The sequence below is a fragment of the Molossus molossus genome, unplaced genomic scaffold (genome assembly GCF_014108415.1).
Source record: "Molossus molossus isolate mMolMol1 unplaced genomic scaffold, mMolMol1.p scaffold_m16_p_10, whole genome shotgun sequence".
In the NCBI taxonomy this organism is placed as follows: domain Eukaryota; kingdom Metazoa; phylum Chordata; class Mammalia; order Chiroptera; family Molossidae; genus Molossus; species Molossus molossus.
The window spans coordinates 44474570-44484710 of record NW_023425345.1 but is presented as its reverse complement, the minus strand read 5'-3'; the positions used below and the strand labels follow the sequence as shown (position 1 = coordinate 44484710).

The 10141-nt window shown below is 38.0% G+C and overlaps 1 pseudogene; it reads right to left on the bottom strand.

Moving 5' to 3' along the window:
- Positions 1 to 1966: 1966 nt before the first annotated feature.
- On the bottom strand, positions 1967 to 3020 carry LOC118624594 (annotated as a pseudogene).
- Positions 3021 to 10141: the final 7121 nt, after the last annotated feature.

Here is a 10141-nt window from a genome sequence, read left to right as displayed (position 1 = left end):
CAAAGCAAATCAACATATATTGCTTTAGTATCAACTTGATTTTTTTACTAAAAGCTCTGTCGTGAAATATAAGCAACTCTTGATTTTCCACTGGAAAGACAGTTTGGATATTTATCATTTACATGTATATAGCATGTATTGGACAAGATTTAAATCCTGATGTGCCTTCTAAAGACCTATAATTCTAAACCCCATGACCTAATCAGTAAATACACAAATTCAGAAAGTAAAAGTATAACTTAATTTTGTGGTGAATTGTTACTAAGCATATATATTCAAATTTTTTTGTCCCCTGCTGTATTCCTGAAGGGTCTGGAATAATACTGGTACACAGAAAGACTCGTAAACATTTATTGACTAATTGAATGGAATATATACTTGTTTCCAAAGTGGTTACTAAGAATCAAAACACTTATTTCAATAATGCTATCATTGCTCAAACTATTTTATGGAAGGAACTTTTATTTGGGAATTTCTTTTGAGACTACTTCCACTTTTTTTATAGCATATTTCAATTTTTGGATCAAATCAATACACTCTGAATGAGTTTACTTATATTATTTATCAGGCATGGATCCAAATAACTTTCTCAGTTTATTCTCAACGGGTGAATTTACCATCCTTGAAGTTATTAAAAGAACGCCACAGGTTCTGAAAGCAATTCTGCAAGAGGCATACCAAAACGTTTGCATTAATAAAACTTCATTGGAAAAAGTGTCTAACTTCCAGAGATGAATACTTTGAAGGGAATAGGACTCATCTGATTTATTCTTGTATGTTTGATAAAAAATCAATTCCCTTACTCATATTTACATTATACTCCTGGAAGAGCTTAAGTGCTTTTGATTGAGTAAAGAAAGAGGCATAAGGATTGTTTGTTCTTTATTTCCACTCTTCCAAAGATTGTAAGCTGAGAATAGGAGCTATTTCTTCTTTTTTGATTAAATTTCCATCCATTTAATCCACTTTTATTCACTTCCAGAAATCTCAGAATCTTTCGTTTCTCTGTTTTATAAATTATTGGTTTCATTCCCAAATAATACATGATTATTTTAAAATAACTCACATAGTATAGATTTATATAGAGTAAAACATTATAGTCTATTTGGAACAAAGAGCAGGTTCAACATATCCCCACTACTCAAATCCCACCACAATGAAGACAAAGGGAATTTTCCCTTTAAGCATTTCTGGTTTGAAATATATCTCACTCATGAAAATGTGCTGAAAACAAAATGCAAAAAATTAATGAATTGTTACAAAATGAATGCCATGTAAGCATTACCTAAATCAAGAAAATGAGTATTGCCAATACTTTAGAAGTTCCTTGGGTGCCCATTCTTTCTCTTTTCTTTTCTTTCATATTAAAGTTAAACAATATTCTTCTGTGTTTTTGTGTGTGTGTGTGTGTGCATGTGGTAATCACTTTCTTGCTTCTCCCTATACTTTTCCATCATAGTAGACATGTATCTATAAGCACCATGGATTCGTTTTGCCTAATTTTGAATTTTACAGAATTATACATTAAGAATATCTGATCCCTTTCAGTCAAAATTATGTTTGAGATTTATCCATGCCATTTATCTTTGTTGCTTAAAAATCCATTGTATGAATCTATCACACTTATCTATTCTACTGTTAATGAACATTTAGGTTGCTTTCATTTTTTAGTTATCATGTTTCGTGCTGCTTTGAGCATGCTTGGACATGCCTCTTGGTGCACACGTGCATGTGTGCCTGTTGGCATGTAGCGAGGAGTGGACTCGTTGGGTCAGAGGGTATGCAATGAACTCTCCCAAAAGTGCCATAGAGTTTCGGTTACTCTATGTCTTTGTCAATAGTGGGTGTTTTTTTTAAAATTAATATTTTATTATTGGCTAGAATGACTTTTCAAAATGCAAATGTATTTCTTCCAAGAGTTGCCCTAAGAGTCCACATTCACTTCATTTCTGGAAACTTCTGTTTCTTAGCTGGTATAATCCTGGAGAGCCTGGACCATGAAGAGTTTGCCTAGGTTCTGGGCAGTGAATTCCTTGATGCTCTGGCAGGAAGTGTGAATCCGGCCTGCAATGAGCAGAGAACCCATCCTGGCTGGGGGCTGCAGTGGTTTGAAGAGTTTGGACAGATCTTCCTCAGGAAGTGGGGGTTCTCCTCCACTCTGGCGCTGCATGATCTCCTGCTGGCGACACTGCTGATACCGGTGTTTCTGCTGCTGCTGTTTACTCCTGTTCCTCATGTATGTATTATATTTAACTATGTCTTGGCTCATTCCATCCACTCTATTCATCAGCAACTGTAGAGTCTTTCCCAAATGATTGCTGCTGGCAAGACTGAGCAATCCATGTTTATCTGCTACAGCCGACTTCTTCTCAAGCTCCCACATTAGGACAGTGATCAGATGTGAATTTTTAATTGCAATCGGCACTTCTTCAAACATGTGCTCAAAGGTGATACTTCCCTTTTTCAATGCTTCAGGAGAAAAATCCTTCTCTTTACAAACTCCCATCAGCTTAGGAGTCAGTCTGTCTGCCTTCAGTGAGAGAGACCCTTGGGCAGTTTTATGGGATCATAAATGAGAACGACAGGCTCTTCAATGGCACATGCTGGTAGCTGAACAGAGAATCCAGGGACGCCGAGGTGACGAACGAGCCATAGTATGTGGACTGGTACCAGCCCACGAGGAGACAGTCAATGTTTACATGGTGAAGGCTCTGCATCATTTCCATCTGATATTGGACTTCATCAAAGTCAGCGTCGTCTTCTGTGTGCTGGGGGAAAGGAAAGCAGTTGGTAATTTCAAGCCAATCTTCTGCAACTAGGCCTAAAAGCACTCCCTGAACCACCTCAGTTCCTTGTCCGTCTTGATAGGATTTGATTATCTTTAATACCACCAAGCCGTCTCTCTGTACCTGCTTCATGGCTGAATCCCCAGCTGCGCCTTCCCTTGCCTTTCCCTGTCACCTCTGCGGTGGAGCTGGAAGAGGTGGTGGCCGACCAGTGCCTTCCTTGCGGGACGCCATCTTCCCAGCAATAGTGGGCATTTTTGTTTGTATGTTTGTTTGTGGTACGTGCCCCTAGTGGGAACTGAACCTGGGACTCTCTGGTCCGCAGGCTGACACTCCAACCTCTGAGCCAAACCGGCCAGGGAAATAGTGAGTATTTTTAATCTGTAAAATTTTTGTATTCTGGTCGGTGTATAATTGTCCTTTGTTCTTAGTATTCAAAGTTGTTTTGGTTCTTCTAGGTCCTTTTCATTTCATATAAATTTTATTTATTTATTTTTTTATCCTCACCCTAGGACATTTTTTTGTTTGTTTTTGTTGTTGTTCAGATAGAGTGGGAGGGAGAGAGAGGAAGAGAGAGAGAGAGACATCGATGTGAAAGGGACACATCAAGTGGTTGCCACCGGCGCGACCCAACAAGGGCCAGGGACAAACAGCAACTGAGGTACACGCCCTTAGCGGGAACTGAACCCTGGTCTCTCTGGACCACAGTCCAATGCTCTAACTGCTGAGCCAAACCGACCAGGGCTCATATGAATTTTAAATCTGCTTGTCAGTTTCTACAAAATTATCCTGCTGAAATTTTTAATGGAAATGCATTGAATCTGTAGATCAATTCGAGGAAGAATTAACACCTATTATTGTCATGTATTTTTCTTTTACATATGTTCTAAATTCTACTATATATTGTTATTTTTGTTTAATCAATTATGACAAATATTTATTGTTTGTATTGAGATACACTTTACATACTACAAAACACACCATTTTAAGGTGTATAATTCAATGGTTTTTAGTATATGCATAAGGTTGTATAATGCTTACCACTATTTCAGACCATTTTCATGATCCCAGAAGGAACCCCTTAACTGCTAGGAGTCACAGATTATCTTGAAAGGGATAAAAATAATAAAAAAGTTCTGTTTTCTAATATAGGCCACTCTTTAAGTGTTCTTATTTGTGTAGATCCATATTTCTATCTGATATCATTCGCCTTCTGCCTACAGTACGTGCTTTAGCATATCTTGTAATGTAGGGCCGCTGATGATAAATTTATTCAGTGATTTTATGTTTGTGAAAGATTACTTTGCCATACTTTTTCAAAGCTATTTTCACTTGGTATAGAATTCTAGGTTAATCATTTTCTTTTCTTTTAGTCCTCTAAGGATGTTGCTCTGTTACTTTCTTTTTTTTTTTTTTTTATCCTCACCTGAGGACATTTTTCTATTTTTTGTTCAGGTAGAGTGGGAGGGAGAGAGAGGAACACAGAGAGAGAGAGAGAGAGAGAAACATTGATGTGAAAGGAACACATCGAGTGGCTGCCACCTGCACAACCGACCAGGGCCAGGGACAAACTGCAACCGAGGTACGCGCCCTTTGCGGGAACCGCACCCGGGTCTCTCAGGACCGCAGGCTGATGCTCTAACCGCTGAGCCAAACCAGCCAGGGTGCTCTGTTACTTTCTTATTTGCACTATTTGCAATGAGAAATCTGCTACCATCCTCTTCTTTGTTCTTTTCCTATGTATCACATCTTTTGAAATCTTAGTGCTTTTACCTATTTGTTATTTTATTATTTTCTTCAAAAATTTTTCAGTTACAGTTGACATTCAATATTACATTAGTTTCAAGTGTACAGAATAGTGGTCAGACATTTATATAACTTACAAAGTGATCTCTACTGATAGGTCTAGTACCCACCTGGCACTCTACATAGTTTTTACAATATTACTGACTATATTCCCTATGCTGTATTTTACCTCCCCATGACTATTTTGTGACTACCTATTTGTGCTTCTTAATCCTTTTACCTGTTTCACCCAGCCCCTCAAATCTCTCCCCTCTGGCAACCACCAGTTTGTTCTCTGTATCTGTGAGCCTGTTTCTGTTTTGTTTGTTTATTCTGTTTTTTAGATTCCACATATAAATGAGATCATATGGTATTTGTATTTCTCTGCCTGATTTGTTTTACTTAGCAAAATACCCTCTAGGTTCATCCATGTTGTTGCAAATGGCAGGATTTCATTCTTTTTTATGTCCAAGTAATATTTCATTCTATACATGTACCACATTTTCATTCAATTGTCTATTTAGGGACATTTTGGTGCTTCTATATCTTGGCCATTATAAATAATGCTGAAAAGAACATAGGGGTACATATATTCTTTTAAATTAGTGTTTTGGGTTTCTTCAGATATATACCCAGAAGTGGAATCACAGAGTCATAAAGCAGTTTCACTTTTAATTTTTTTTAGGAGTCGCCATACTATTTTCCATAGTGGCTGCACCAGTCTGCATTTCTCACCAACAGTGCATGAAGGTTCCCTTTCCTCCACATCCTCACCAGCACTTGCTGTTTGTTGGTTTATTGATGATAACCATTCTGACAGGTGTGAGGTGATATTAAAAGTTGCTCTTCATCACTGATGTTAAGCAATTTGATTATAATGTGCTTTGATATAGTTTTCTTCCTGTTTCTTATGCTTATGTTTCTTTGAACTTCTTGGATATATGGGTTTATACTTTTCATCAAATTTAGAAAATATTTGATCTTTATTTTTTTCCAAATATTATTTCTTTCCCTTTTCTCCCTTTCATTTTTTTTTTTTTTTTGTGTGTGTGTGTGTGGAACCCCAGTTACATATTTATTAGTCTGCTTGAAGTTGTCCCACAGAACATAGATGCTCGTTTCTTTCCTTCTGTTTGGAATTTTTCCTCTGTGTATTTCATTTTGGAATGTTTCTATTAGGATGCATTCAAGTTAACTGATCTTTTATCCTCTCTTATCTAATTGCTGTTGTTTCCATTCAGTGTGTGTTCCTCTAAGATACTCTAGTGTTCATCTCTAAAACTCAGTCTATCCTTAAATATGTTCCATGTCAGTACTTGAATTTTTGAATGTAAGGAACAGTTGTAATAATTTTTAATTTTCTTGTCTGCCATTATTGCCATGTGGGAGTGTGACATATATCTTGAATTGTAACAAGATCTTATTGTTCCTTTATGATAATTGTTCTCAGAGTTAATGTTCATTTAGATTTAAATGTCTACTATTTTTCCTAGTTTGCTATTTAACATTTTTTCTAGTATTTAATTTTGCTGTTGGTTGACTCTATCAGTCTATTTCCTGTAGGCTTCTGAGTCTTGCTTAGGAAGGCCTTCCCAAACCAAGGTTATGAATATAGTGTTGGATAGTTTTACTTATACTTTTATAATTTGATTTTTTAACTATTTAGACTCTTAAAAATTTTTTTTTCTTCATTGATTTTAGAGAGAGAGGAAGAGAGAGGGAGAGAGAGGTAGAAACATCGATGAGAGCCCTGGCCAGTTTGGCTCAGCAGTTAGAGCGTTAGCCTGCGGTCCATAGAGTTCCCATTAAGGGCATGTGACTCAGTTGCAGTTTGTCCCTGGCCCCGGTTGGTCGTGTGGGTGGCAACCACTCGATGTGTCCCTTTCACGTCGATGTTTCTCTCTCTCTCTCTCTCTCTCTCTCCTTCCCACTCTATCTGAACAAAAAATGTAAAAATGTCCTCGGGTGAAGATTGAAAAAAAAATTTAAAAAAAGCAACATCAATGAGAGAGAACATTGATTGGCCGCCTTCTGCATGCCCCCAACTGGGGATTGGGCCCAATACCTGGGCATGTGCCCTGACTGGGAATCAAACTGGTGACCTCTTGGTACATGGGTCAATGCTCAACCACTGAACCACACTGGCCGGGCTAAATATTGAGTTTAGGTAAAGATCTGACTTAATATTTTCTAGTGATTAGCAAATTGACTCACCACTATTTATTGAATATCCTCTTCCTCTGATTTGAAATATAACCTCTTATGTAATTGTTGCCTTATAAACATAGGTCTTTTATTTTCGTGCACTAATTCCCCAATTATATTAATTACTGTAATATGCAATCATTAATACGGAACTACAATGTGACAAAGCTATTGACTTGTGTTGTATAATGATAGGTAATTGCCATTGAATAGACATCTATGCTCTGGCTCTATTAATGAGAAACAGAGAGCCTTACAGAGATAAGAAGCAAGGTTCTCTGGACAAAACTGTGATGTAGGTGAAAGAGGTGGTCCTTTCTCCTTTCTTCTGAACAGGCTATCTGGATCCCTGGAATTTCAGAGTCTTCATGCAGTCCCAGGCTATACAGGTCTCTTCCCCAGGTCTGCTCTCTTGGGGATAATATCTATTTCTCTAAACCTACTTTTGAACTATCTCCTTCAAATTCTACTCTTATCTGGTCTATACTGGAAAGACTCTGAGAAAATAATTTATACCTTAGTGTTGATGACTCAGCTGACAGAGGTGTACTGTAGTCATGGCACATATGGGGCTTGCCGTCCCCGTGCCCCCTCCTGCTCCTGCAAGCAGTCGTGATGGACTTGGTTTTTGCTGCTCCTGGGTTTGACCTGAGAACCCTTTTCAACACAGCACTCCGGGAGTCCTTAAGCATTGAGTGGAGTTGGTATGTGGGTTGGAATTAGTTTTCTATCTCTGCAATACTGTTTTGCTTTTCCCCCAAAGAAACAGGATTGAAGAAATAGAGCCATCATGGTAGCTGTGTTAGGTTCCTAGGGCTGCTGCCACAAAGTACCCATGACTTAGTGGCTCAAAGCAGCAGGGTCTTACTCTCCCCAACTGTTCTGTGGAAGAATTCTTCCTGGCCTCGACCTGCTTCTGGTGCTTGCTGGCAATCCTCGGCACTTCTCGCCTCGTAGATACATCACCCTGATCACATGGCCACCTTCTCCCTGCGCTTCTGGACACTGTCGTTCCTCCATGGGTGCCTGGATTCATGTCCAAATCTTCTCTTTTTATAAAGACACCAGTCATATTGGAGGTTACCTTAATGACCAATTTTAGCTTGATTAATTTTAACTGTAAAGATTCTATTTCCAGCCCTGGCCGGTTTGGCTCAGCGGTTAGAGCGTTGGCCTGCGGTCTGGAGAGACCCGGGTTCGGTTCCCACTAAGGGCACGTACCTTGGTTGCAGTTTGTCCCCGGCCCTGGTTGGTCGTGCGGGTGGCAGCCACTCGATGTGTCCCTTCACGTCGATGTTTCTCACTCTCTCTCCCTTCCTCTCTCTCCCTCCCATTCTATCTGTACCAAAAATGGAAAAAATATCCTCGGGTGAGGATAAAAAAAAAAAAAAAAAAAAAAAAAAAAAAAAAAAAGATTCTATTTCCAAATAAGATCACATTCTGAAGTACTAGGGGTTAGGACTTCAAATATGAATTTTAGGGGACATAAGTTCTCTTATAACAATGGTGCTCAAATAAAGTTGTGAATGGAAGACTCTTCACCTATGTGTAGGAGTAGCCCTGTCAGGGTCAAGCAGCCCTGTGTTCAAAACACAGCGTTGCTGGATATTGGAAGAACATTGAAGACTGTCTTTATTAAGATGGTGGTTAAGGAGATTTTGGGCTGAGAGTCACAATTCAAAATTAAAACCTTCACAACTTCCAGAGGATTTAACAGGATTATTGCATCTTTGTTCTTATTTAGATCTATCTTAAAGGGATTTTGAGGCAATGTATATTGCTCATTACTTTTTTTTTCATGCCTTTCCACTGTAGACACTGCAATGCATATAAGGTCTACGTCTGAACACAGTGGCACATTTCTAGGGCAGGTGTTTCTTTATTTATTTTTTTCAGTGAACCTGGAAAGTTTTTGAGCTTATGAAGGAAGAATCTAGTTCTCTTGTATTGACTTCTTGGCATCACAAATTATAGGTCAATGGAAATTTATGCGCACAGACTCAATGTGCTTCATGTATGATTTGAGTGCATCTGTGGGAAATGAACAGAGGCAGGAAGTAAATTATGAGGTAAGGAGTAGTATTCAGTAGGCTTTGTGGGAGTTCTTGGTCAGCATATTAGCTGATTCATGGCTAAAAAAAGAAGTTGTTAGACTGTGCTTTATGAGGGATTAGCTTTTTATTGCTTATATGAAATAGGTATAATCCAATTTTATTATTAATGCGGAACATAGGTGCTGAGTCTTGAAAGGTATTCTCATCCAGGAATGGATGAAAACTGTCTTGAGATCAAATTCATTTAGTGCTATTTAGGAAAATGTTTTGGGTGACTACTCAGACACCTGGGTAATGCTGCCAAGTTACTTGCTGTTTCTTTATTAGTTAAAAATAAATTCAATATATATTTTTAAATTAAGGAAATCATAACAGAGAGCACTGTCCCTTAACCAAAACAGTACATGGAAGTCTCTTATTTTGCAGTATTTCTATGGGCAATTAACTTAAATCGTTACTTGGTTTGGAGCACACAGGGAGACTAGGTGGCATAATGGGGTGCACTTGGGAGTTATACATCCCTAAATCCAACTTTCTGTGCCCTCTCTTTGCCCTCGTGAGCAAAATTCTTAATCTGAGGAACCTCAGGTATCTCACTTTTTATTTTCTTTATTTTTGGGGATAATAATATATATATATTTAAATTGAAGTACAATTGACATATAGCCTTATATTAGTTTCAGGCTTACAATATAATGATTCCATATTTGTATATATTGCAAAATGATCACCCCAAGTCTATGACCCGACATAGTTACAAAATTTTTTTCTTGTGATAACAACTTTTAAAATCTACTCTCTTAGCAACTTCCAAATATGCAATGCAATACTAACTATAGTCACAATGCTGTACATTATATCCCATGACTTAGTTATTTATTGTATAATTGGAAGTTTCCATCTTTTGACCCCTTTTACCCATTTTGCTTACCCCTTACCCTGTCTCTGGATCCACCAATCTGTTCTCTGTATGTATGAGCTTGTTTTACAAAAATTTTGAAAAAATATATACTAGTTTTAAGTGTACAACAGCGTGATTAGACATTTATATAACTTATAAAGTGGTTATATATGAATGAATCTAGTATCCATCTGACACCATACATAACTATTACAATATTATTGAGATGTCTCACACTTTATTTTATTAATTTTTTTTCTTTATTGATTTTTTTAGAGAGAGAGGAACAGAGAGGGAGAGAGAGATAGAAGCATTGATGAGAGAGAACATCGACTGGCACCTCCTGCATGCCCTCCCACCGGAAATCGGGTCCACAACCTGGGCATGTGCCCTGACTAGGAATTGAACCA